General features: G+C 40.7%; 1 long non-coding RNA gene across 1 annotated transcript in view; it reads left to right on the plus strand.

The window, feature by feature from the left end:
• The first annotated feature begins 12944 nt into the window (after positions 1-12944).
• The window catches only part of LOC138853117 (uncharacterized), a 276203-nt gene continuing 262016 nt past the window's right edge, over positions 12945-27131 (plus strand). The window contains exon 1 of the long non-coding RNA XR_011392348.1: positions 12945-14762. This is a non-coding gene — a long non-coding RNA (uncharacterized lncRNA). The remainder of the gene's footprint in view (positions 14763-27131) is intronic.

Genomic DNA, 27131 nt, shown 5'->3' on the forward strand with positions numbered 1-27131 from the left:
GCAGAAAATGAGCCGCGTATGGCAACAGCGGCGACTGCCGCTCACCCGGTAAACTTTAGTTTACTTGTATTTGAAGGTTTGTTGTTTTTTTCACTATTTTATTTTTTCACATAACTTATGTGGCCTGTGAGACCAAAGTAAGGTGCAATGTACATATATACACTCGTTGTATACAACACAATAAGCACACAAACATAATTATCAATATATTGTTTACAAAACTTGTTTACAAAAACAAACAATACAAAAAATTGTTTATTACTATTGTTCTATAATATATATACCAATATACAGTCACTGAACATACTCCTAGAAGTTCTGCAGCTTGTGGAACTCTGTGAAACATGGTGTCATACACAGTGGTGTTTTACACTCTTACACATAAAACATGGTGTCATACACAGTGGTGTTTTACACTCCTCACACATAAAACATGGTGTCATACACAGTGGTGTTTTACACTCCCCACACATAAAACATGGTGTCATACACAGTGGTGTTTTACACTCTCACACATAAAACATGGTGTCATACACAGTGGTGTTTTACACATAAAACATGGTGTCATACACAGTGGTGTTTTACAAAATAAAACAGTGTGTGTTTTACACTCTTACACATAAAACATGGTTTGTGGTGTTTTACACTCTCACACATAAAATCAATTTTTGTTTTTTTTTTTTATGTGCAAAGACAAAATACCTCGTCTGAGCCGTTTTCTTCAAAGTATTAGCAGGCAGTTGTGTTATGTAGTTATCCTAGGTAAATGGTCGTGTGTCATCATTCCTTCCTTCCTAATTTCCTTCATTCCTTTTCTGGAGGCTACCTGGAGGGCATTCCACCTCTCTTCCTACATTCCTTCATCTGTCCTTCATTACTTTTTTCCTTCCTTTCATCTAGTCCTTCCTTCATTCCTGCCTTCCCTTCTTGCTTCTGGTTTCTATAATATATATACACATATATAGTCACTAGATACTTTCATAAAACTGCTATTATCACCCTTCAGCAAGCTTGTCTTGTGTGCAAGTGTGTGGCTTATAATTGTTTTGAGTCAGGAGTCGGCAGCTGTCAAAATGACATATTGTCTCATTACTCACTCCCCCTACTGCCTGTCAAAACAATGGGGTCGGATGCTGCTTCCCCCTCCATTCTATCTAATTATCTTTCTCCCTCATTCTATCTCTCTTTCTCTCTCTCTGTCTATCTCTGTTTGGCAGGCAGACAAATACAGACAGACAAATGTTGTTGTTTCTTCTTCTTCTTCTTCTTCTTCTTCTTCTTCTTCTTCTTCTTCTACTTCTTCTTCTTCTTATTCTTCCTCTTCCTCTTCCTCTTCCTCTTCCTCTTCCTCTTCCTCTTCCTCCTCCTCCTCCTCCTCCTCCTCCTCCTCTTCCTCTTCCTCTTCCTCTTCCTCCTCCTCCTCCTCCTCCTCTTCCTCCTCCTCCTCCTCCTCCTCCTCCTCTTCTTCCTCCTCCTCCTCCTCCTCCTCCTCTTCCTCCTCCTCCTCCTCCTCCTCCTCCTCCTCCTCCTCCTCCTCCTCCTCCTCCTCCTCCTCCTCCTCCTCCTCCTCCTCCTCCTCCTCCTCCTCCTCTTCCTCCTCCTCCTCCTCCTCTTCCTCTTCCTCTTCCTCTTCCTCTTCCTCTTCCTCTTCCTCCTCCTCCTCCTCCTCCTGGCTCTTGACAGATGGACAGCTGCCCCCCTCCCTCCACCCTCGTTTACGCTCATCAAAGGTCAGCTCTTATCAGATGTTATCTCCCCTTATCTTGTCACTGTCATGGGGTGAACTGTTTTCATGCCTCAAGGGAACATATTATTACATATTGTTATTATTAGGTATTAGGTATTATTATTATTCTTATTCTTCTTCTTATTCTTCTTCTTCTTCTTCTTCTTCTTCTTCTTCCACCTTCCTCCTCCTCCCTCCTCCTCCCTCCCTCCTTCCTCCTCCCTCCTTCTTCCTCCCTCCCTCCTTCCTCCTCCTCCCTCCCACCTCCTCCCTCCTTCTTCCTCCTCCCTCCTTCTTCCTCCTCCCTCCTTCCTCCTCCCTCCTTCCTCCTCCTCCCTCCTTCCTCCCTCCTTCCTTCCTCGTCCTCCTTCCTTCCTCCTCCTCTTCTTCCTCCTCCTCTTCCTCCTCTTCCTCCTCCTCCTCCTCCACCTCCTCTATTGCTTTTGGTCTCAAACTCCTCTAAATCATGAAATTGATCTTCATTGACACTTCCATCTGTGTTAGAGCATCACTTGGGAAGAGAAGAGTCCCAGATTTGCAGGGAAGTCACATATTTCTTACCGCTAGACATGCTGAAAAAGGATGACTGAAATGGTATTCCCACAATGCACCACTGACTCCCCGATTTTTTTTATATGGTGCACACTGACCATGGAGACCCATTCTCTCACATGTGGGCCTACCAGCTTTCTCCTGCTTGATTTGAAGCCGCTAGAATTTATGCGTATAGATACGTCAAACACGGTATCTCCTATGACGTACATATACGACCGCGACAGTCAAAGGGTTAAATTTTGCGACACCAGGAGACACCTCAGGATTGGGGGTTGCGACAGTCAAAGGGTTAATCCTACCTAAGATGAGTAGAGTGTGTACCCCAGTTCACAGGGAAGCAATTGTGAAATGGTGGTAGAGCATCCAAAAATCATGGTACACTGACCAAAACTTAAAGCTAGGTATATGCTGAAAACTGCTCGTAATGCACAAGGAACTGAGTAGTCATGTTAAAAACATGAACTCGGGTGCCATGTGATGGATTTAACCCTCTTCTGGAAATTTGTGGGCTATAGCTTGGACAGGATCTGAAGGAACAGGAGCTGCTACTTTTCCAGGGAGATGGAGAGGCAAAGATTGGTAAACTTGAATTGTGCTTCCAACCACTACAGATAAAGCATTGGGATCAAGGTGGCCCAACTAGGATGAGCAATAATGAGGAATATCTATACCTTGTCCAGTAATTGAAAAGGAAAGGCATTGTTCAGGGTTTCCCTTGTTGACTAGTGACCTACCAGCTAACCTTTCCTTGGAAATTTCACAACCTGTCTAGGAACAGAGCCTTGGAATCTGAAGCCTCTATAGAGGAGCTACAGTATGGGTAACACAGGGACCAAACAGTAATGTTGGGTTGAGCCCCACAGTCTGAAGCCCATGTAGAGGAGCTAGGAGTGGCACGGGCTGAAATGGCTGCTGCAACACACTAGCAAAAGAAGACCCAGGGTGGTGAAAGAAATAAACTAGACCTATTGCCCTGGTGAGCCACGAGATGCACCTGGAATGTTTATAATACTAGTGACTAGATCAGAGTGCTATAGGTAAGGAATTCCTTAGCTGGGGAGAGTCAGAAGGGATGCAGGAAATTCTCACAAAGCTGAAATCCATTATTGGCTATTGCAAAGGCATGGACAGTCCCAAAGCTCACTATCGTGTTGTTGAAACAAGGGAAAACAAGAGTGGATGCAACCCTTTGTGCTGTATGACCCATTGTTTTCAAATATAATAATAGGTGTACCCTTATCCCTACTTGTTCTCCGAAGGATGGTACACAATTACTGGCAATCAGAGCAATCTCCATATCCTTCAAAGCAAACGATAAAGCTGCCTGCCTGCCTTGTCTCTCCTAGCAAATGCAAGATGGAGCAGTTCCCTGGAGTGAGAGCTTTGTGCACATAAAATGAAGTAAACATGAGTTTGTGTGATTGACTGACTGACTTGACTGAATGACTTACTGACTTGACTGAATGACTTATTGACTTGACTGAATGACTTACTGACTTGACTGACTGAATGACTTGACTGGCTGAATGACTTGACTGACTGAATGATTTGACTGACTGACGTACTGACTTGACTGACTGACTGACTGACTGACTGACTGACTGACTGACTGACTGACTGACTGACTGACTGACTGACTGACTGACTGACTGACTGACTGACTTGACTGACTGACTTGACTGACTGACTTGACTGACTGACTGACTCACTGACTGACTGACTGACTTGACTGACTGAATGCCTTGACTGACTTACTGAATGACTTAAAGTTAGACGTTTTCACCAAAGAAGACTCTGAAACGGTGTCTAGACCAGCTGATGCTTTACCATCAATTGTGTAATGTACTGTAGGGTAAAATAGAACAGAAATCCATTACAGAATTTATGCACACTCCAGTATAACCATCGACTTCAGTACCAGAACCTCTACCATCCACCTCAGCCCAGTAGGACCACAGCATAACTCTCCACTCTCTACAGTCATCCACAAACACCAGCACCCACAATTTAAAGTAAGAAATACTATTATTTCTGTTGCATTTATAATCTTATGCAGTAAAAACAACATAATACATCATGACACTGAACTACAATTACATATTCACTTTTTCTTTTGTAAGATGTGGAGTCCTAAAAAAAGTTGTTTGGTTTATTTGGGGCTCCCAGGAATGTAACCCTATTTTTCCCATAAGTTCTTCAATTCATCTAGCATGGTATTTTCAGGAACGTAACTACGGTGTTAAATGACTGTCTTCTGTACCTGGAAAGTACTCGAGGGCCTGGTCCCAAATCTGCTCACTGCCATAACAACATACTGGAGTGAGAGATATGGGAGGAAGTGCAAAATAAACCCAGTGAAGAGCAGGGGTGCAGTGGGGACAATAAGGGAACACTCATCATTTGTGGCCCTGACTATTCATCATCTTACCAGAAGATATCAGAAACACTGCTGGAACAAGTGTAGAAGCCTTCAAGAGGAAACTGGACAAGTGTCTTCACCAGGTGCCAGATCAACCAGGCAGTGATGGATATGCGGAGCAGCGGGCCTCCAGCAGCAGCAGCCTGGTTAACCAGGCAAGCACAAGATGAGCCTGGCCTATGGCCAGGCTCCAATAGTGAGACTCTTGAAACTCATCAAAGGTACATTAAAGGTATACTCTGTGCAGCCTGGCATATGCTCCACCCCCACCAACCACTGAAACAAACATGGCTACCTACCTGGAGGAGGTCGTTGTGAGGGTCAGCGCCCCCCCACCCCACAGCCCAGTCCTGTTGACCTGTTCTTTACAGACAGCTACTTTACAGTTATTTGCAACTGCCAAAGCTGGTTTTCTTACAACATGCTGGCACTATCAGACATACCCTGGGAATCAGACATGAGTGCCTTAAATCCCCCCAGTGCCTAGAGAAGCTGAACACAGAAGCATACAAAGTATGTATGAAACATGTACCATTGAGGAAACCCAGAAGAAGATCAGATATAGAGAGAGAGCATAGGAGATGGTACAGAAGAAGAAAACGGGTTACTGAACTGCTTAAAAACACAAATATGCTACAACAGAGGAAAGATAGACTTAGCAGAGAGATCACTGAATTAGAGCAAAAACTTAGGATGTCATACCTCACAGAAGAAGTACAAAGGGAACAAAGGGCCATACAGGATATTGCAAGAAACCCAAAATATTTCTATTCCTACATAAAATCCAAGCTAAGAACTACCCGTAGAATTGGACCACTACTGAGAGGAGACTCGTATACTGACGACGAACAGGAAATGAGTGAAATCCTGAAAGAACATTATGAGTCGGTGTTCAGCAACCCACTAAATGACAGCAAGGTAGAAAATGCAGAAATATTTTTCACTCCAGAAGAAGGCCGTGCAGACCAACTAACTGACATTAGTACAGATCCCATAGATTTTGAAAAAGAAATGGAAAACATGCCCACTCACTCAGCACCTGGACCAGATTCATGGAATGCTTTATTTATAAAAATGTGCAAAGTACCACTAGCATGAGCCCTCAGTATTCTTTGGAGAAAGAGCTTAGATCTAGGTGAAATACCGGAGGCCTTAAAGAGTGCAGACATAGTTCCTTTGCATAAGGGAGGTAGTAGAGCACTAGCTAAAAATTACAGACCAGTAGCCCTAACCTCTCACATCATAAAAGTCTTTGAAAGAGTGGTGAGATGGCAGATTACAAATTTCATGGACCAGCACAACCAACATAACCCGAACCAGCATGGTTTTAGAGCAGGATGATCATCTCTGTCACAGCTGCTGAACCATTATGACAGAATTATGGAGGCACTGGAAGACGACCAAAACGCAGATGTGATTTACACAGATTTTGCAAAGGTGTTTGACAAATGCGATCGTGGAGTGATAGCACACAAAGTGAAGGCCACAGGCATTACGGGAAGGTAGGCAGATGGATTTTCGGTTTCCTAACACAGAACACAAAAAGTAGTAGTGAACAGGGCAAGATCCAGCATCAGCAAGGTCAAAAGCTCAGTGCCCCAAGGCACTGTCCTGGCACCTCTCCTGTTTCTCATCCTCATAGCAGACATAGACAAAAACACCCAGCACACTTTGGTATCATCATTTGCAGATGACACTAAAATAAGCATGAAAGTCAGTACGGTAGAGGACACTGAAAAAGTACAGGAAGACATAAGCAGGGTTTTCCAGTGGGCAGTGGAGAACAACATGATGTTCAATGGTGATAAGTTCCAGCTGCTTAGGTATGGAAAGAATGAATACTCAAAAGGAGCACTATATACAAAACTCAAGAGGGTCACCAAATAGAACGTAAGGAACACATAAAAGACCTAGGAATAATTATGTCAGTGGACCTTTCTTTTAAAGACCATAACAAGACAAAGATCATGACAGCCAGGAAGATGACGGGGTGGGTATTGAGAACTTTCAAAACAAGGGAAATAATGCCGATGGTGACACTCTTCAAGTTACTAGTGCTCCCTCACTTAGAATATTGCTCATTGCTGATGGCCCCGTTCAAGGCAGGAGAAATATCTGAGCTGGAACAAATACAGAGATCGTTTATGGCTCACATTGAGCCAGTAAAGCACCTAAACTACTGGGAACGCCTACAAGTCTTGAACATGTATTCATTGGAGCGGAGGAGAGAGAGGTACATTATAATATATACCTGGAAGGTACTCGAGGGCTTGGTCCCAAATCTGCACACTGCCATAACAACATACTGGAGTGAGAGATATGGGAGAAAGTGTAAAATAAACCCAGTGAGGAGCAGGAGTGCAATGGAGACAATAAGGGAACACTGTATCAACATCCGGGGTCCCAGACTGTTCAACATCTTACCAGAGGATATCAGAAACACGGCTGGAACCAGTGTAGAAACCTTCAAGAGAAAACTGGACAAGTATCTTCACCAGGTGCCAGATCAACCAGGCTGTGATGGATATATGGGGCAGCGGGCCTCTAGCAGCAACAGCCTGGTTGACCAGGCAAGCACCAGATGAGCCTGATCCATGGCCGGGCTCAGAGAGTAGATTAACTCTCGAAACTCTTCAAAAGTATTCAAAGGTAAAGGTATTCGTAAATTATAATTTACAGTAGATCGTTATTTTTTTTTTATTTTTTATTAACAAATCAGCCGATTTCCACCAAGGCAGGGCGGCCCGAAAAAGAAAAACTTTCATCATTCACTCCATCACTGCCTTGCCAGAGGGGTGCTTTACACTACAATTTATAAAACTGCAGCATTAACACCCCTCCTTCAGAGTGCAGATACTGTACTTCCCATCTCCAGGACTCAAGTGCGGCCTGCCGGTTTCTCTGAATCCCTTCATAAATGTTACTTTGTTCACACTCACACTACACAGATTTATTTGCCACGTTTTGGTTATTGCACTATTGAAAAATTGCGACACAATTTTATACAATGCTTCGTAAAATTAACTTGACACTGTTCCATTTGTGGGCGTGGAAAAAATTTCCCCAGCTCAAGCTGCCACCTTGCTGTGGGTCAGTGGGGGAGACCTACCACCATCACCTGCCACCCCTGACACTCCCACTACCCCATACCACCCTTCATGAATGTGTGTTCATTTCCATTGCCTTAGGAGCTAGCTGTGTTTGTGAATTGTTTTGATCTTTTAATTTGCCATATCTTACATCTGCCAAGCAGTCATCGCACCCAGTAGGCACATGATTGTTGCTGAAAGTGGCAAGTAAAGGTATAAGTGTTTAAGTCATAGAATTCACGAAGAAAATAGATATTAGACAAGAGGTAGCCTATGACCTTATTGAAGCATAAGTTTGTATGTTAAAAAGAATGTGGTAAATATGCAAGTTTGTCTGATGACTGACTGACAGACTTACTTGACTGACTTGATTTACTGACTGACTTGACTTACTGACTGACTTGACAGCCTTACTGACTTACTTGACTTACTAGTAGACTGACTTGACTTACTGATTGACTTTACTAACTGACTTAATGATTTATAGACTTGACTGACTGACTTAACTGACTGACTTACTGACTTGACTGACTGACTTTACTGATTTACTGACTGACTTAAAGTTAGACTTTTTTACTGAAGAGGACCCTGACAAATCTAGAAGCAGTGCTGTGAAAGGGTGTCTAGAGCAGCTGATACCTTACTGTCAGCTATATAATGTACTGCAGGGTAAAATACAACAGAAATCCATTACAGAATTTATGCACACTCCAGTACAACCATTGACTTCAATACCAGAACCTCTACCATCCACCTCAGCCCAGTAGGACCACAACATAACTCTCCACTCTCTTCACAATCATCGACAAACACCAGCACCCACAATTTAAGGTAAGAAATACCATTTCTGTTGCATTTGTAGTCTTAAGCAGTAAAAACAATGCATCACAACAATGAACTACAATTACATATTCACTTTTATTTTTGTAAGATCTGGAAATCTAAAAAAAAAATTGTTTGGCCTTTTTGGAGCTCCCTGAAATGTAACCCTATTTTTCCCATAAGTTCTTCAGGTTTTCTAACATGGATTTACCTAACACGACATTTTCAGGAATGTAAGTACCATGTAATGTAACGGTCTAATGTATAATACTGTAGTTGCTAATCATTTAAGTGCAGTAATCTGGGAAAGTTTTAATGGGGGATGGGGTTGGAATTTATTTCACCAGTATTGCAACACTAAAACCATCATTTGACAGTAACCCAAAGCCTAACCTTATACATGACCTTGAAGATAATGTTCAGTGATTTTCCAAGACTTTCTGGGAAAAAACTGCACCTTACTCGCCAGAAAATATTGTATTATTGTACTCTAAATGTCACCATCTTCAAGGTCATCTTCATTTACCTCTTAATTGATAATGTTATAACAGTACTCATCACTTATCAGTACTGTTGCTATCACCATCATGATCACCTATAGTAATAGGTATTGACATTATATTTTTCTAGTGTAGCTTTCCATAATTATTTCTAAATTCAAATGAACCACTTGCATCTCACTACCATCAGTTACTTCTAAAGCACCAGTTTTGAACCTCCATACCTCTAAAGAGAAGTCCAATATACAGATAGTAGATTTTCATTCTTCAACACATAGTAAAGTATTATGGGGACAGCAATCAAGCCATTTAGCATGATCAACTTTTCCATATTTTTTTTTTTTTTTAAATAGTTCTCTTTTAGTGCATTGTGAAGATTTTAAATACATGTGCCATTATTTATCAGGCAACATTTATGAAACACTCAAGTTATATCTAAAGCATTGTTATTTTTTAACACATCATGGCAGTATAACCCATGGAAAGAACACTTTATAAAATAGTACACATGTATCATATGATATTGTTAGAGTTTGCAGGTAAAATTAACGTTGGGTGTGTAGTGTTAAAAAAAAATCAGGGATTTGACTTCCTTAAGCTTTTTGATTTATAAATGTGCCAATCATGTATTTGCTGTAGAGCCTCTCAAAAATGAGCTCATTCCAGAGACACATTTATGTAGTATTTGTTTTGACACCAAAAAAAATTATGGAACGAACATGAATGCTAGGAGAGAGATGAGTAACATTTGGATAATAGGTTAGAGTGATTTTTATGTAATATATGTACTGAAATACAGTACTCTTGTAATATTTTCCCTGCATTATTTAAATAATTTGTATCTGAATTATGCATTATGTCCAATATAATATTTTTTTATACTCCAGTATATTCATTGTACATACAGGATAACTCTAATAATATAGAAATCTCACTTCAAATAGATGCAGTGTATTCTTTATTAATGTTGACTTAACTCCTAATAGCACAAATGAAATATTCTTTAATGGTCTTGAAGTTTACTGCAAATGTTTAATAATAAGTGGAGTAATAATTGTAATCTCATAAAATATATAGTACAGGTCGGCCATCACTAATCCAGCAATCAGTAATCCGGTTCCAGCATTAATCCAGCACTAATTTCGGCTAGCATAATTTCAAATTTCCAGGGTTGCCACACCAACTTGCTGCTACTGTTTGGTGGCACTACTTGCTTCATAAGTCATTCCAATTTTTTTCTCCATTTATTGTTATAGCCTCCTCACTTTTAGCCCTAGCCATGGTTCAAACAAATAAAAGAAATGCTTCTCGTTGTGTAAAGCACGTACACCGTACATTGCCCATAAAAGATAAGGTGGCTTTGAAGCCACTGTTGGCTGCCATGAACTCAGCTCACTCAGATACGGTATGACCGGTAAATTTGGGCTTATATATGAGAAAACAGGTCTGTGTGGTAAGTGTGCACTATATAAGAAAAAAATCCTGCAGCATGCAGTGCATAATGAGGAAAAAACTGCAACTGTGGTGTAAAACATTGACTTAGGGGCGACTAACATGCGCAGCATGTTAGTCGCCTGTTAGTTGCATGTTAGTTGCCTGTACCACTTTGAGTACAGGCAACAGTTCCTACATTTATTCATCTTCAACAATGCAAAAAAAAAAAAAATTGAAAAATAAAGAAAAACATTGCAATATCAGAGAAACACTAGATCCAATTTGACCTTGAGCACAAGTAACATCTCAATGAATCTGATATTTCATTCTTCTGCATTCAATCCTGCAAAATCATCTATCACATCAAAATCAATGATTTTTCCTATATAGGCCTATTTGTACTCTGATCATATAATAGGCTTTATAGAAATGAATGGCATTAGTGCCACCTTGTTTAGAGCCTCTATGGTGCCATCCCTTGATGGAGTCACCTGGGGCGGTTTCCCCCCCCCTTACGATGCCACTGCTGCACTCCATGACCTAATAATCATCCTTCTCCCTCTTGCTACCCATTACCCCTGCATCCTTCCCAGCCCGCCGGTGCTGTATGACCCTTGTAGGTTTAGTGCTTCTTTTTGATTATAATAATAATTGTCATTTATAACATATATGGTGACGCCACCGCCCATAGCATGCGTGCTATCACGTCAATATTTTTCTTTTTTCTGTTTTTTTTCTTTTATTATTATTTCTAATATAATAATTCATGATTTGGCATCATAACAGAGTAGGTGGAGCTATTATGGAGTCTGAGAGCCAATCAGGAACTGTCTGGGAACATTTGCTTACGTCATCGGGAATTCCCGAGTCTCATGATGAGGGGGGAATGCTTTATTATTATGCTAACATCAACACTACAGCTTATTTACCTATCACAATTGATTTACTGTGACATAATAAATAATATAAATAACATAAAAACATGATAAATACTCCAGAATGAATAATATTTGCCATGATACCAAGCGTCTGACAGAGGTATAAAGTTACCACTAGAGGATATGGGATTAAAGTACCATCCTCCTATCCCTGTCTTGGGGGCTTATATTAGAGAAAATGTAGTGTAGTACATACAGGGCTAACTGCAATATACAATCATAATGCACCATAAAACTGAAATAAAAAAGCTATTTTCTCAATTTTTTTTCTGTGAGTGCTCGTTTTCATTGATTATCTCGGAAGTAAGTTATTCATTTATATCTTAACACAGCGGCATTAACCCTTTGACTGTTTCCGACGTATAAATACGTCTTATGAGCCAATGTTTCTGACGTATTTATACGCATAAATTCTAGCAGCTTCAAATCAAGCAGGAGAAAGCTGGTAGGCCCACATGTGAGAGAATGGGTCTCCATGGTCAGTGTGCACCATATAAAAAAAATCGGGGAGCCAGTGGTGCATTGTGGGAATGCCATTTCAGTTGTCCTTTTTCAGCATGTCTAGCAGTAAGAAATATGTGATTCCCCAGCAAATCTGGGACTCTTCTCTTCCCAAGTGATGCTCTAACACAGATGGAAGTGTCAGTGAAGATCAATTTCATGATTTGGAGGAGTTTGAGACCAAAAGCAATGGAGGAGGAGGAGGGGAGGAGGAGGAGGAGGAGGAGGAGGAGGAGGAGGAGGAGGAGGAGAAGAGGAGGAGGAGGAAGAAGATGTAATAATATTGTTCCCTTGAAGCAAGAAAAAAAAAGTCCACCCCATGACAGTGACAAGATAAGGGGAGATAACATCTGATAAGAGCTGACTTTGATGAGCGTAATGGAGGGTAATATTACATGACCATGCCCTCCCTTTGTTTTTGCTGGTACACAAACATTTGTGTCTGTCTATTTGTCTGTCTGTCAAGCTCCCTGTCTGTCCATCTAGCTCTCTGTCTCAGAGAGAGCCACAAGACTGTGTCATCACGTTTACTCACATCTTCAAGCAGAGTATAGCACTTTGTCTGGATTTCTTGGGTTATCCTAGGTAACTTACACTATGTATACTTGTATTTATGTGTACCTGTGAGACAGAGATAGGCAGACAGATAGAAAGAGAGACAGATTGAAAGATATAGAATGAGGGAGAAAGATAATTAGATAGAATGGAGGAGGGGAAGCAGCATCCGACCCCATTGTTTTGACAGGCGGGAGGGGGAGTGACTAATGAGACAATATGTCACTTTGACAGCTGCCGACTTCTGACTCAAAACAATTATAAGCCACACACTCGCACACAAGACAAGGAGGAGGAGAAGGAGGAGGAGGAGGAGGAGAAGGAGGAGGAGAAGGAGGAGGAGGAGGAGAAGGAGAAGTAGAAGGAGGAGGAGGAGGAGGAGGAGGAGGAGAAGGAGGAGGAGAAGAAGGAGGAGGAGAAGGAGGAGGAGAAGGAGGAGGAGGAGGAGGAGAAGGAGAAGGAGGAGGAGGAGAAGGAGGAGGAGAAGGAGAAGGAGGAGAAGGAGGAGGAGAAGGAGGAGGAGGAGGAGAAGGAGGAGGAGAAGGAGGAGAAGGAGGAGGAGGAGGAGGAGGATTGTTTGTTTGTTTTTGTAAACAAGTTTTGTAAACAATATATTGATAATTATGTTTGTGTGCTTATTGTGTTGTATACAACGAGTGTATATATATACATTGCACCTTACTTTGGTCTCATAGGCCACATAAGTTATGTGAAAAAATAAAATAGTGAAAAAAACAAAAAACCTTCAATTACAAGTAAACTAAAGTTTACCGGGTGAGCGGCAGTCGCCGCTGTTGCCATACAAGGCTCATTTTCTGCAAACTTCACGGCTCTATATCTCGGTAAGTACCGATGGCAAAAATTTTTTTTTGGGACTAAAACACTCAGAAAAATAATCTTAACATTTTCATAAGAAAAAATAATTTTTTTTTTTTTAATATTTGGCGACATAGAATGACAGTTTCAGAGAGGGGCCTGAAACAGTCAAAGGGTTAATAATGATAGGAATGAAATAAATTTCACAGAGACATAAAAGAATGATTGTTTTGCAAACTGGTGAAGTTATTTTTGAAATATCACAATTTGTTTTTGATTTGTGTGTAAGTTTATTCAGGTATACACATAACAATTACATATCATACATAGCAGCATACAGTTATCATACATAGCAGCATATGTGTAGGGAACCTAGAATAACCCAAAAATGTCAAAGTGACTTATTTGTGGCACATGGCTTGGGCTTGCCATATATGATATTTGGTAAATATTTTTTTCTCGGTTGTTTGTTGGGCTATCTTATTGAAACTTGGGCAATGTATGATGGAAAAATGCTTCTTAACCCCTAAACAGTCCAAACGTCTATGTAAGTTCTTACGCATAGCGCCCCAAATGTATATATACGTTTTATTTTTCCTGCCTCCAAATTTGGCACGATTGCCCTGAGATGCCTGGTCAGCATAGAATTGGTCTTAACACTCGGTGTGCACAGTATTAAAAAAATCTGGGACCACTTAGTACATTGTGGGAGCACCAGCTAAATTGAGCACCAGCTAGAGCAAACAGTAAGGCAAACACCAAGGTTTCACTGATGTAATGTCATATTAACACTTCTCTTTTAAGAGGAAAGTGATGTTAACCCCAAGTTTAGGGTCTGTCGACCTCTGTCTATCTGTCTCTGTGTTTGTCTCTGGCTTTGTCTATCTGTTTCTGTCTATCTCTTTCAATCTGTCTTTGTCTCTCTGTCTCACAGGTACACATAAATACAAGTATACATAGTATAAATTACCTAGGATAACCCCAAAATCCAGACAAAGTGCTATACTCTGCTTGAAGATGTGAGTAAAGGTGATGACGCAGTCTTGTGGCTCTCTCTGAGACAGAGAGCTCGACAGATAGATAGACAGGGAGCTTGGCAGACAGACAGAAATGTTTGTGTACCAGCGAAAACAAAGGGAGGGGGATGGTCATCTAATTTTTTATTATCAGCTGCACCCTCCCCCACCCTCGTTTACGCTCATCAAACATCAGCTCTTATCAGATGTCATCTCCCCTTATCATGTCACTGTCAGGGGTGGACTTTGTTTTTCATGCTTCAAGGGAACATATTATTACATATTATTATTTTCTTTCTTTCAACACACCGGCCGTATTCCACCAAGGCAGGGTGGCCCAAAAAGAAAAACGAAAGTTCTCTTAAATTTAGTAATTTATACAGGAGAAGGGGTTACTAGTCCCTTGCTCCCGGCATTTTAGTCGCCTCTTTACAGTGGTCCCTCGTTTTTCATAATTAATCCGTTCCTGGAGGAGCTACTATAAACGAATAAATTTTCCCCATAAGAAATAATGTAAATACAATTAATCCGTTCCTGACACCCAGAAGTATTAAAACAAAAATTTTTTTTACATGAAATATATATGCAGTACATAAACAATACAATGGGAAATGATGAATGAAACATTAACAGCGTAACACTTACCTTTATTGGAGATTCTTCTTAGTGTATGGGAGACTGGAGGAGAGAGTGGATTGTTTATAGTTTGGAAGGGGAATCCCCTTCCAGCAACACCACAGGTACCAATTGCTTTTCTGGGGTTGCTTGTCTTCTCTGTTTCTTAATGCCACTAGGACCACCTTGAGAGTCACTTGAGTCCTGTCTCGCAAAATAACTGTGGAGAGAGCTCTGTTTCTGGCGTCTCTTTAACACTTCCCTAAAATGGCCCAAGACTTTGTCACTGTACATGTTGCCAACATGGCTTGCAACAACCTTGTTAGGGTGATGTTTCTCCATAAAACTTTCCATCTTACCCCACATAGTAAAAATCTCTTTAATTTCTGAAGAAGGCACCTTCTTCCATCTCTCGTCCTCCTACTCTGCAGCAAGATTCTGAGCTGTGATGTGTTGCTCTTCCTGCTGAAGCTCTTGCAGCTCCTCAGTGGTGAGCTCTTCGTTGTGGTGTTGTGGTCTTCCACCAATTCTTCCACATCCTCCAAACTCAAATCCAACCCCATGGAACTCCCCAGTGCCACAACTGATTTTACAACAGACATAGGCTCATCAGAGTCGGTCCCAAACCCTTCAAAATCCCTCTTGTCGACACAATCCGGCCACAATTTTCTCCAGGCAGAGTTCAAAGTCCTGGTAGTCACTCCCTCTCAAGCCATACCTATAAGGGTTATGCAATGGAGGATGCTGAAGTGTTCTCTCCAAAATTCTCTTAGGGTCAAGCGAGTGTCTGTGGTCACAATCAAGCACCTGTGAAACATTGCTTTTGTGTAGAGTTTTTTAAAGTTTGCAATGACCTGCTGGTCCATGGGCTGGAGGAGAGGAGTGGTATTCGGGGGCAAGAACTTTACTGTGATGAACCCAAACTCCTCGAAAATTAGGTCATCCAAGTTTGGAGGATGAGCAGATCCATTGTCCATTACTAGCAGGCACTTGAGATCCAATTTCTTTTCCAGGAGATACTCCTTCACACTAGGGCCAAACACTTCATTGAACCACTTGACGAAAATTTCCCTCATGACCCATGCCTTACTATTAGATTTCCAAAACACACACAATTTACTCTTCATAACATTGTTTTTCCTGAACACACTGGGATTTTCAGAATGGTACACTAGTAATGGCTTCACTTTGAAATCCCCACTAGCATTAGCACAGAACATTAGCATCAGCCTGTCTTTCATAGGCTTGTGTCCTGGCATTGCCTCTTCCTCTTGTGTAACGAAGGTCCTCTTCGGCATTTTCTTCCAAAAGAGGCCTGTTTCGTCACAACTGAACACTTGTTCAGGTTTCAGTCCTTCAGCCTCTATGTACTCCTGGAATTCATGCACATATTTTTCAGCCGCCTTGTGGTCCAAACTGGCAGCCTCACCATGCCTTACCACACTGTGTATGCCAGTACAGTTCTTAAATTTCTCAAACCAGCCTTTGCTGGCCTTAAATTCACTCACATCACCACTATTTGCAGGCAATTTCTTTACCAAATCGTCATGCAACTGCCTAGCCTTTTCACAAATAATCGAAGTCATAAGAGTATCTCCTGCTAATTGTTTCTCATTTATCCACACCAATAATAACTTCTCAACCTCTTCGAGTACTGGTGATCTCATTTTTCTCAGCATAGTTACCCCCTTTGCAACAACAGCTTCCTTGATTTCCTTTTTCTTGGCCACTATGGAACATAAGGTTGTGTAGGGTTTCTTATACATCCTGGCCAGTTCGGCCACGCTTGTACCACTTTCATATTGTTCAATGATGGTTTTCTTAAATTCAATCGTATTTCTCACCTTCTTTACCACAGGCTTGGCACTAGGAGCTTTCTTTGGAGCCATGGTAGCTTATTTAGTACTTGCAAGCACTAAAATAAATGGAATATTATGAAATATTTCGCTGGAGCACGTGAGGGGACCTTCGCTCACTGGTAAACAATGCCAGACTGGCTGCCGCCACGGCTCATGCCATGGGTACACGTCCCGGACGAACTACGTCTCGCGAGTCAACTTATGAAAAGAGTCCATGTTTATACGAAAATACCCCTATGATTGGCGAAATTTACGATTGCCGGGAACTACGAAAAGCGAGGGACCACTGTACTCCTCCCTCCTCCCTCCCTCCCTCCCTCCCTCCCCTCCTCCTCCCTCCCTCCCTCCCTCCCTCTCTCCCTCCCTCCTCCCTCCCTCCCTCCCTCCCTCTCTCCCTCCCTCCTCCCTCCTCCTCCCTCCCCTCCCTCTCCTCCTCCTCCTCCCTCCCTCCTCCTCCCTCCTCCTCCTCCTCCTCCCTCCTCCTCCCTCCCTCCTCCTCCTCCTCCTCCTCATCCTCCCTCCTCTCCTCCTCCTCCCTCCTCCCTCCTCTTCCTCCTCTTCCTCCTCCTCCTCCTCCTCCCTCCTCCTCCTCCTCCTCCTCCCTCCTCCTCCTCCCCCTCCTCCTCCTCCTCCTCCTCCTCCTCCTCCTCCCCCTCCTCCTCCCTCCTCCTCTCCTCCTCCTCTCCTCCTCCTCCTCCTCCTCCCTCCTCCTCCTCCCTCCCTCCTCCTCCTCCTCCTCCTCCTCCCTCCTCCTCCTCCCTCCTCCTCCTCCTCCTCCTCCTCCCTCCTCCTCCTCCTCCTCCTCCCCTCCTCCTCCTCCTCCTCCCTCCTCCTCCTCCTCCTCCCTCCTCCTCCTCCCTCCTCCTCATGAATGGCTAAGGCAGGTGTAAATGTCCACCTGTCAATGTGTTTGTGACAATTTCAGTTCAATTTCAGTACCTAATACTAGTGTCAGAACAAAGATTGGTTGTAAAATGACAAGAACTACTACAAATTGTAATTATCAGAACGTAAAAATTACATAATATAATATGAAAAATAGAAAAAAAGGTATATCGGCAACACTTCTGCAAGCAGCAGGACTCAATGTTGCTGTCACATGAGCATCCAGTGCCAACTTCTCGGCCTCATATCTCGGTAAGTACTGACCCTAAAAAAAAATTTTTATTCTAAAATGCTTAAAAAATGTGCTCTTTTTTTTCTATAAAATAAGATTTTTTTTTTTTAAATATTCGGGGCTCTGCGCAAGTGAACATATATACGTATACGTTTGGACCGTTTAAGGGTTAATGTACTCCAAAAATTAAAGAAATTGGACAATAAATAACGGAGTTCACTTCTCAGCTATTAGCTGCCCCTTAACAATATATTTTCATGTGGTTTTTTGGTTGTATTCTCATTTTTTATTTTATCTCATTTGATAGAATGGAAGATATATTACAGAAATAGATATGATTTTGATTAGTTTCACAACAAAAAGTACCTTGAAATTGAGCTCAAAGTAGCAGAAATATTCGATTTTGACTGTGTTCAAGAGTAAACAAATGGCGCCACCATCTAATACGTGTCCAACTGGCCAGTCTAATACACAGTCATGAATGGGTTGACATTAATTATACATTTATTACAATAATGCAGTAGTCTGCATAACAGTAAATCATCTATTTTTTGTGTGAATAAAAATTCAAAATGGAAAGCAAGAGTAATATAAGAGGGGCCTGGAGACATGACTAATGAACCAAGAAAATGTTATTTTAGTGCCAGGTATGTCTGCATTGTGTATTCTGGGCTCTATTTTGAAATTGGCATCTTTTGAAATTTGTGAAATTGGCCATATTGCCAATTTCTGACCACTTTATTGGGTAGCTGAAGTATGTGAATGGGCAGTTTCTTGTACTCAGTTGACCGAATAGAAGTAATGCTAGCAAAATAGCTATGAGTTTGGTAGACTGGAACAATAGAATGGACCAAAAGTAGGGTGTAAATTGGGTGAAATCGCCGATGCCTAAATATCACTGTTGGGTTAAGTGTATTCTAACCTAACCACTCTGTAATCTGGCAAAGTCACTAATCCAGCACCCTACAGGTGCAGATGATGCTGGATTAGTGATGGCTGACCTGTATGTATATTTTTGTCAAACAGAAATAATCTTTTGTTGTACTACTGTTTTACTGAATAGTTATGTAAGCTGTACTTAGGTGGAAGTAAATACAGTAATGTATAGATGCTTATCATATGGATTTTATATGAAAGATGTCTTGTTGAGTTTTCTTCTGATATATAATAGCTTTTTATTAAGATGGAGGGCCAATAATTGTGGAGTCTAATTAAGGGTTGTCCTCATGTGTTTGCTGTGCAGGGATACCCTTCCAGACTTGCTGTGCAGGGATACCCTTCCAAATATAAGACTCAGTGTTGATGCATTTGAATTGCCTCTGATCTTTAGTGACTAAGATCAAGCAGACTTCAAAGAGAATGCATCCTATCAATGCCATAGCTGTTACCAGGCTTTCTAATAGTTCCTTGTATATTTCTTTATTACTCTTAAAGCTGAGAGCCCAACCTTGTTGAGCTTGGTGGTAGGTTGGGGTATGAAGAAAATAAAATTAGGCTAATGAGTCAGAGAATTTTCTTGCAATCCACTAAACAGGAAAGTTAAGACTTCAGATAGTTTTTTCATTACCTCTAGTCACCCTACAAATTATACTGACATTAGCAAAACTTCCCCAGAATTTGAAAAGGAAATAGAAATCATGGTCACACATGCAGCACCAGGGCCTGATTCATGGAATTTTTGTTTAAAATTAAGTGAAAAATTTCACAAGCACAGACACTATATTGTTTAGAGAAAGAGCTTAGATCTAGGTGAAATCCCAGAGGCATTAAAAAGTGCAGTCATAGCTCCTCAGCACAAAAGAGGTAGTATATCAGTAGGACAAAAATAATTAAAGACCATTAGCATTAACACTATATCAAAAGAATCTTGGAAAGGGTATTGAGATGCTAAATTACAAATTTTATGGAAAAGCATGATCTACATATTCCAGGTCAACATGAATTTTGAGTAGGAAGACCATACTAATCACAACTATTGGACTTTTATGACAAAATTATGATGGCTTTTGGAGAAAACCAAAACACATGATCTATATGGATTTTGCAAAAGCATTTGATAAATGAACATCAAAATGGTATACAATACCGACAGGTTGTTAGGTAAGACACATTTGCAACAGTTAGACAACTTTATTCCGAAACGTTTCGCCTACACAGTAGGCTTCTTCAGTCGAATACAGACAGTAGGCAGGAACAGTAGAGATGTGAAGACGATGTAATCAGTCCATCACCCTTAAAGTCGTAGAATTTGAGGTTGTCAGTCCCTCGGCCTGGAGAAGTTCAGTTCCATAGTCAGGAACTATCTCTACTGTTCCTGCCTACTTTCTGTATTCGACTGAAGAAGCCTACTGTGTAGGCGAAACGTTTCGGAATAAAGTTGTCTAACTGTTGCAAATGTGTCTTACCTAACATTTGATAAATGCAAACATGGAATGATAGCCCATAAAATAAAGGCAGTATATATAAGGGTAAAATAGGAAAGTGGATATTAAATTTTCTGACACATAGAACACAAAGAGTTGTAGTAAATAAAGTAAAATCTAGGCATAGTACAATAAAAATTTTAGTAGAGGCAAGCCCTGCTTTACAGCACTTTCCTTTACAGCATCTCACTAATACAACACTTTTCAATTATAGTCATTCTTCATTTATTCAAACTTTTTACAATAAATATATTCACCACTCACAATAAGCTAAGGATGAAAATATTTTAAGGTAAGTAATGTGTGTACTGTATAAAATTTTTTAGGCCTAGTTATATTGCTCACTTAGTATATGATAATGTAAACATGTTATCAGGCTTTTAAATGCATTTGAAAGTAGAAGAAGGCTATGATTCACTTTACAGTGATTTTTTACCTGGAACCTAACCTGCTGTATAAGCAGGGCCCCTCCTGTACTGTCAGCATGAAAATCACATTGGAAGAATACATGGAAAAATTGTAAGCAAAAACTCTATGACCAAAGTCTTCTAATGGACAACAGAAAGTAAAATTATGTTCATTGGTGACAAAATTCAACTGCTCAAATAAGGAAAGAATGAAGAACTCAAAAGAAGCACTGTATACAAAACACAAAATGAGAAATATGGAAATGCCAATGGTAACACTATTCTTCAAAGCATTTGTGCCCTCTTGCTAAGAATATTGTTCATTGTTGATGGCTCTGTATAAGACAGGAGAGATATCATGGCTGGAAAATGTAGAGACTGTTTACTTTCTGCATAGAGCCAATAAAGTACAGTAAGGCCCCGCTTTACGGCGTTCCGCTAATGTACAGCGATGTCAAATTATGACCAAAATTTGCTATACGGCAAGCGGTCTTTCAAATACGGTGCCCCCCCACCTGGTTTGTTTACATTTTCCATGACCACATCTATTATGACAGGAAACTTTCCAAAATTTCAAGTGTTTTAAAGTTACTGCATATTTTATATGTACTCTGATAATTATACTTATATGTACCTGTACCTAAATATACTTACACACTGTGCTGGTGTGCAGGTACACATTAAAATCGCTAAGTCTCTCTCTACTCATGACGCCAATACTACGTAATAATAATAATCGCTCTTGGGCACTCAATGTCTTATTTTACATCAATATAGGCATTTTCATTAATCCATCTATGATATTTTCCTCAAAATTATATATGAAACCTGTTATATAGCATATGAACATGATACACTCACAGAATAAAAATTGATGTAAATGTGAGATTTGTTTACAAAGCAGCTGTGTAGGTAGTGTCGGAAGAATTATGTTTTCTCTAGTCAAACTGGGAGATAACTGTAGAAAAATATTCTTTTCGTATGCCTTTACTCTATATATAGCAATTCACGACCCTTGTGGGTTTAGTGCTTTTTATTAATAATAATAATATTAATAATAATAATAATAATAATAATATTATTATTATTATTATTATTATTATTATTATTATCATCTTCATTTACTCTAAAAATGGTGTGTTGCTGTTTGTTTATTCTGTACTAACTTGTACAACTTGTACACAATGTAAGAGTATTTTTATTGTGAGGTAATTATTATTATAATAAAAAAATATTGAGGTAAATGTTTTACAAACTCTTACAAACGTATGTGAATGAACTAAAAGTAGACACATATTAATACGCATTTATTTCGCCTGACCAAGTGATCGCCCACTACCTGTTCAGATTGTGTTCTTACATTGTCTCAACTCTGTATCTCGTTCTCTCTCTCGTTTACTCTTTCGTTAACTAGTTGGCTCTCATTGACAGTGGTTAGCTGTGATAAAAAGAGAAGTCATCAGCCTCTTGCTTTAAGTGCCAAGTTAGAGGATGATAAGATAAGATAAGATTTCGTTCGGATTTTTAACCCCGGAGGGTTAGCCACCCAGGATAACCCAAGAATGTCAGTGCGTCATCGAGGACTGTCTAACTTATTTCCATTGGGGTCCTTAATTTTGTCCCCCAGGATGCGACCTACACCAGTCGACTAACACCCAGGTACCTATTTGCTGCTAGGTGAACAGGACAACAGGTGTAAGGAAACGTGTCGGAATGTTTCCACCCGCCGGGAATCGAACCCGGGCCCTCCGTGTGTGAAGCGGGAGCTTTAGCCACCAGGCCACCGGGCCACAAATGGTGTGCCATTCTGATTTTATTCAATAAACACCCTGCCACTCACCTCTCACACATTAATATTAATATTTTAAGATAAGTAATAAGTGTACTCTGTGTGTATCTTACCTTTTATTGTGTTTTTAATGCCTATTTCTATTGCTAACTTAATATAAGTTAGTGTAAGCTTGTTGTCTGGCATTTATTGCATATTTTATGTGTGCTCTGATAATAATACGTACTTGTGGACCTGTGTGATAGCCGGGTGGAGGGACAACATTACGTTTTCTCTGCTCAGCCATCAGAGAAAACATGTATGAATCTGCGTTTGGCCCAGCCACTCCCTCACTACGCTTTTGTTTACAATTTTCGGCATGAATTATTCATTACTTCTACCTTTGTTTATGATGGCATCTAAAGGTAGTTGTTAGAAATGATTAAATTCAGTGAACAAGGCATGTCGATGTTAATAATATGGCTCTGGCCCACAGTGTAGGTAGCCGGTAGGTGTAGCCCAGGCAGGCTAGACCTACTGGCTACCTACACTGACTTCCTACAAATAAATACTACTCACCTCTCTTCCTATATTAAGACTACACATATTTTAAGGCAAATAATGAGTGTACTGTATGTGTATTTTACCTCTATGGGATGTTTTAAATATCGTATATTAAGTATGAGACGGGGAGCCAGGGCTACCTACACCTGGGCTACCTGCACCTGACTTCCTACAAATAAGTACTACTCACCTCTCTCCCTACATTAAGATTACAACTACCTCAAGTCATACCTCAGCAACAGAAGCCAATATGTGTACGCAAATGGGGCAAACTCTTCTGCGCAACCAATTACAGTTGGTGTCCCACAGGGAAGTGTCCTTGGCCCTCTTCTCTTTCTCCTATACATAAATGACCTTCCAAATGCTTCGCAATTACTCAAACCCACACTATTTGCAGATGACACTACATACGTATTCTCTCACCCGAGCCCAGTCACGCTAGCCAATACTGTAAATACCGAATTACAGAAAATATCTACCTGGATGAGGACTAACAAACTTACACTAAACATTGACAAAACCTACTTCATTCAGTTTGGTAACAGAGCTACAGATGTCCCTCTTAACATAATGATAAACGGATCACCTATCACAAAACTAACAGAGGGAAAATTCTTAGGAATCCACCTTGATAATAGACTCAAATTTCATACACATATACAACACATCTCTAAGAAAATTTCCAAGACTGTAGGCATACTATCGAAGATACGGTACTATGTTCCACAGTCAGCCCTCCTGGCCCTATATCACTCTCTTATTTACCCCTATCTCACCTATGGAATTTGTGCATGGGGCTCAACAACAATTAACCATCTCAGACCACTAATTACTCAACAAAAGGCTGCAGTTAGAATGATAACAAATTCTCACTACAGGCAGCACACTCCACCAATATTCAATACACTAAACCTACTCACCATACAAAACATCCATACTTATTACTGCACCTATTACATACATAGAACACTTAACTCTGATATTAACCCTCCCCTCAAACATCTCCTTGCCAACCTCAACAGAACACATGACCATAACACAAGGCACAGATCACTCTTTGATGTTCCTCGTGTCCATCTCACACTATGCAAAAACTCAATGCACATAAAAGGCCCTAAAATCTGGAATTCATTACCTGTAAATATAAAAGAAACACTACCTGATTATAAATTCAAGTCTCTTCTCAAAGATCACTTACTCACCCAAAACCAAATAAATACTGAATAACTGAACCTTATAAATTGTATATCTTAAATGTTTCTCACAATTATATCATATAAATGTTAAACCTAAAACCGAATCTAACTTTATTATTTTTTAAATACACTACCTAACAGAATCACTACCTAACTGAATGCAACAATATGACCTGTCTTTGTAATACTCACTTGTGCTTTATAGTAATCTGTTTACATTAATGTTTTATCACTGATTTCATCATTGCTTAGTTAATCTTAAGTTAATTTTAAGCCAGCCCGTAATGCTATGCATAGTATAAGTGGCTTTGGCATACTGCTCTTACCTGTATTTTTTTGTACCTCTGTATGTGTGCACAAATTGAAAATAAATAAATAAATAAATAAAAAGTAATGAATTTACTGTGAATGTATTTTACTTTGTTTTTAATGCCTAGTTCTATTACTAACTTAATATAATTTAGTGTAAACTTGTTGTCTGGCATTTATATGCATTTATAAATGGAAAAAATGGCGTTCTGCCTTCCGGCGATGTCTGCTTTCCGGCGACAGCCTGGAACCTAACCCGCAGTATAAGTGGGGCCCTACTGTATTTAAATTATGGGGAATGCCTGAGAGTACTTGGAATGTACCATCTGCAACAAAGAAGGAAGATATGCCTGATAATATGTACATGGAAGATTCTTAACCCCTTGACTGTTTCGGTCGTATATATACGTCTTACGAGATACCGTGTTTGACGTATCTATGTGCATAAATTCTAGCTGCTTCAAATCAAGCGGGAGAGGACTGATAGGCCTACATGAGAGAGAATGGGTCTGAGTGGTGGGTGTGCACCCTGTGAAAAAAATCTGGGAATCAGCGGTGCATTGTGGGAACGCCATCTTGGTAGTCCATTTTCACCATGCCTCGCGGTAAGAAGTTCCTCACTCCTCGGCGGACTGGAGGTCTTTTGTTCCCAAGTGATAGCTCTAACAGCGATGGAGGTGTCAGTGAAAGTGAATTCCATGGTTTTCAAGCGGGTGTGACCAAAAACAGTGCCCAGGATAACATAATTAGTGATGAAAACCCAGATGACCCACAACCTTCCACCTCTGGTGCTGGGCTGCCTCGTTCATGTTCACCTGTACCAGGACGAAGGAGGAAACTATTTGCCCATGTACGAGACTCAGATGTGAGCAGTGAAAGTGATAGTTCTAGTTGCGACAGTGAGGGTGAATATTCCCCAGTGAAGCAGCAGTATATACGATGTTGCTTGCAGTCTGGTAGTGTGCCATATGCTGTTCCAAGGGAAAGGAGTAAATCTCGGAGCACATCCCATGGCCCTACACCATGACCTGATAGTGAAGATGACGATATTGTTACGATGGGTATGAATGATGTGAGTGAGGCAGCAGGTGGTGGTGGTGATAGTGATGGTGGCACGACCCATGTGGCACCAGCAGCTGGCCACGCTACTACCGATGCTGCTGACTCTGCACAACTACAGCCAGCCTCACCCAACCCCACACTCCCACAACCACAACCTGCACAACCACAACCACAGCCTGCACAACCACAACCATGTTTCAATATCCAGAACCCACCAGCTGACTGCATCTGGGATTGGCAGCAAGGTGACGAGTTTGTTCCCAGTCCCCATGACTTTGATGAAACACGAAGTGGAATACGGCCATCATGTACACTTGGGAACAATGCCACTGAGCTGGAATGCTTTTAGTTGTTCTTCGATGAACCCCTGATGGACATTATTGTCAGGGAAAGCAATACATACTTTGAGTACACCATGGCAAACACAATTCTTTCACTAAGATCATGCCTACACCAGTGGAAGGACACAACTGTGGCAGAGATGTATCTGTTCTTTGCCAAAATAATGCTTATGCCACATGTGTATAAGCACACTGTCAACACATACTGGTCGACAGACTGCCTGATTTCAACCCCAGCTTTCAGTGACATTATACTAGTGAATAGATTTGTGTTACTGTTACATATGCTACACTTTTCAGATAAAACAAGGCCTGACAGAAGCGACAGGTTATATAAGATCAGAAATGTGTTTATGTACCTGAAATAAAACTGCTGTATGTATTTTTATCCCTTCAGGAAGCTTGTTATTGATGAGTCTTTGATTTTGTTCAAAGGAAGACTCTCATTCAAGCAGTATATACCAAGCAAGAGGAAACGCTTTGGTATAAAGTTATTTGTTCTGCGTGATTGCAAAACTGGTCTGGTTTTGGATATAATTGTGTACACTGGCAGTAAAACATTGCAAGATACCAGGAAGCTACTGGGTATCTCTGGTGATGTGGTTAGAACAATGATAGAACCATATCTTGGTAAGGAGCATATTTTATATACTGACAACTGGTACACAAGCCCTTTATTCAGTGATTTCTTGCAAGTGAACATGACAGATGTGTGTGGCACAGTGCGTGGAAATCGTAAGCATATGCCTAGGTTTGACGCTGGCAGTCGTAGAGGTGAGGTGCAGGTGTTTGCTGCCAATGACATCATGGCATTTCAGTGGCATGACAAACGTGATGTCACACTGTTGACATCAGTTCACCGACATGAAATGGTAGACAGTGGCAAGCAGAACAGAGAGGCCAATGAACCCATTGTAAAACCTGCAGCTGTGATGGATTACAACCTCAGTATGTGCTTAGCGGACAAATGTGACATGCAGATTGGGTTTGCTGATTGTGTTCACAAGAGTTATAAGTGGTACATAAAACTCTTTTTCCATCTTCTTGACATTTCCATGCTGAATGCTTATAATATAAGTTGAAGACCAACAACAAACCA

Source organism: Cherax quadricarinatus, chromosome 2, assembly GCF_038502225.1.
Source record: "Cherax quadricarinatus isolate ZL_2023a chromosome 2, ASM3850222v1, whole genome shotgun sequence".
Taxonomy (NCBI): Eukaryota; Metazoa; Arthropoda; class Malacostraca; order Decapoda; family Parastacidae; genus Cherax; species Cherax quadricarinatus.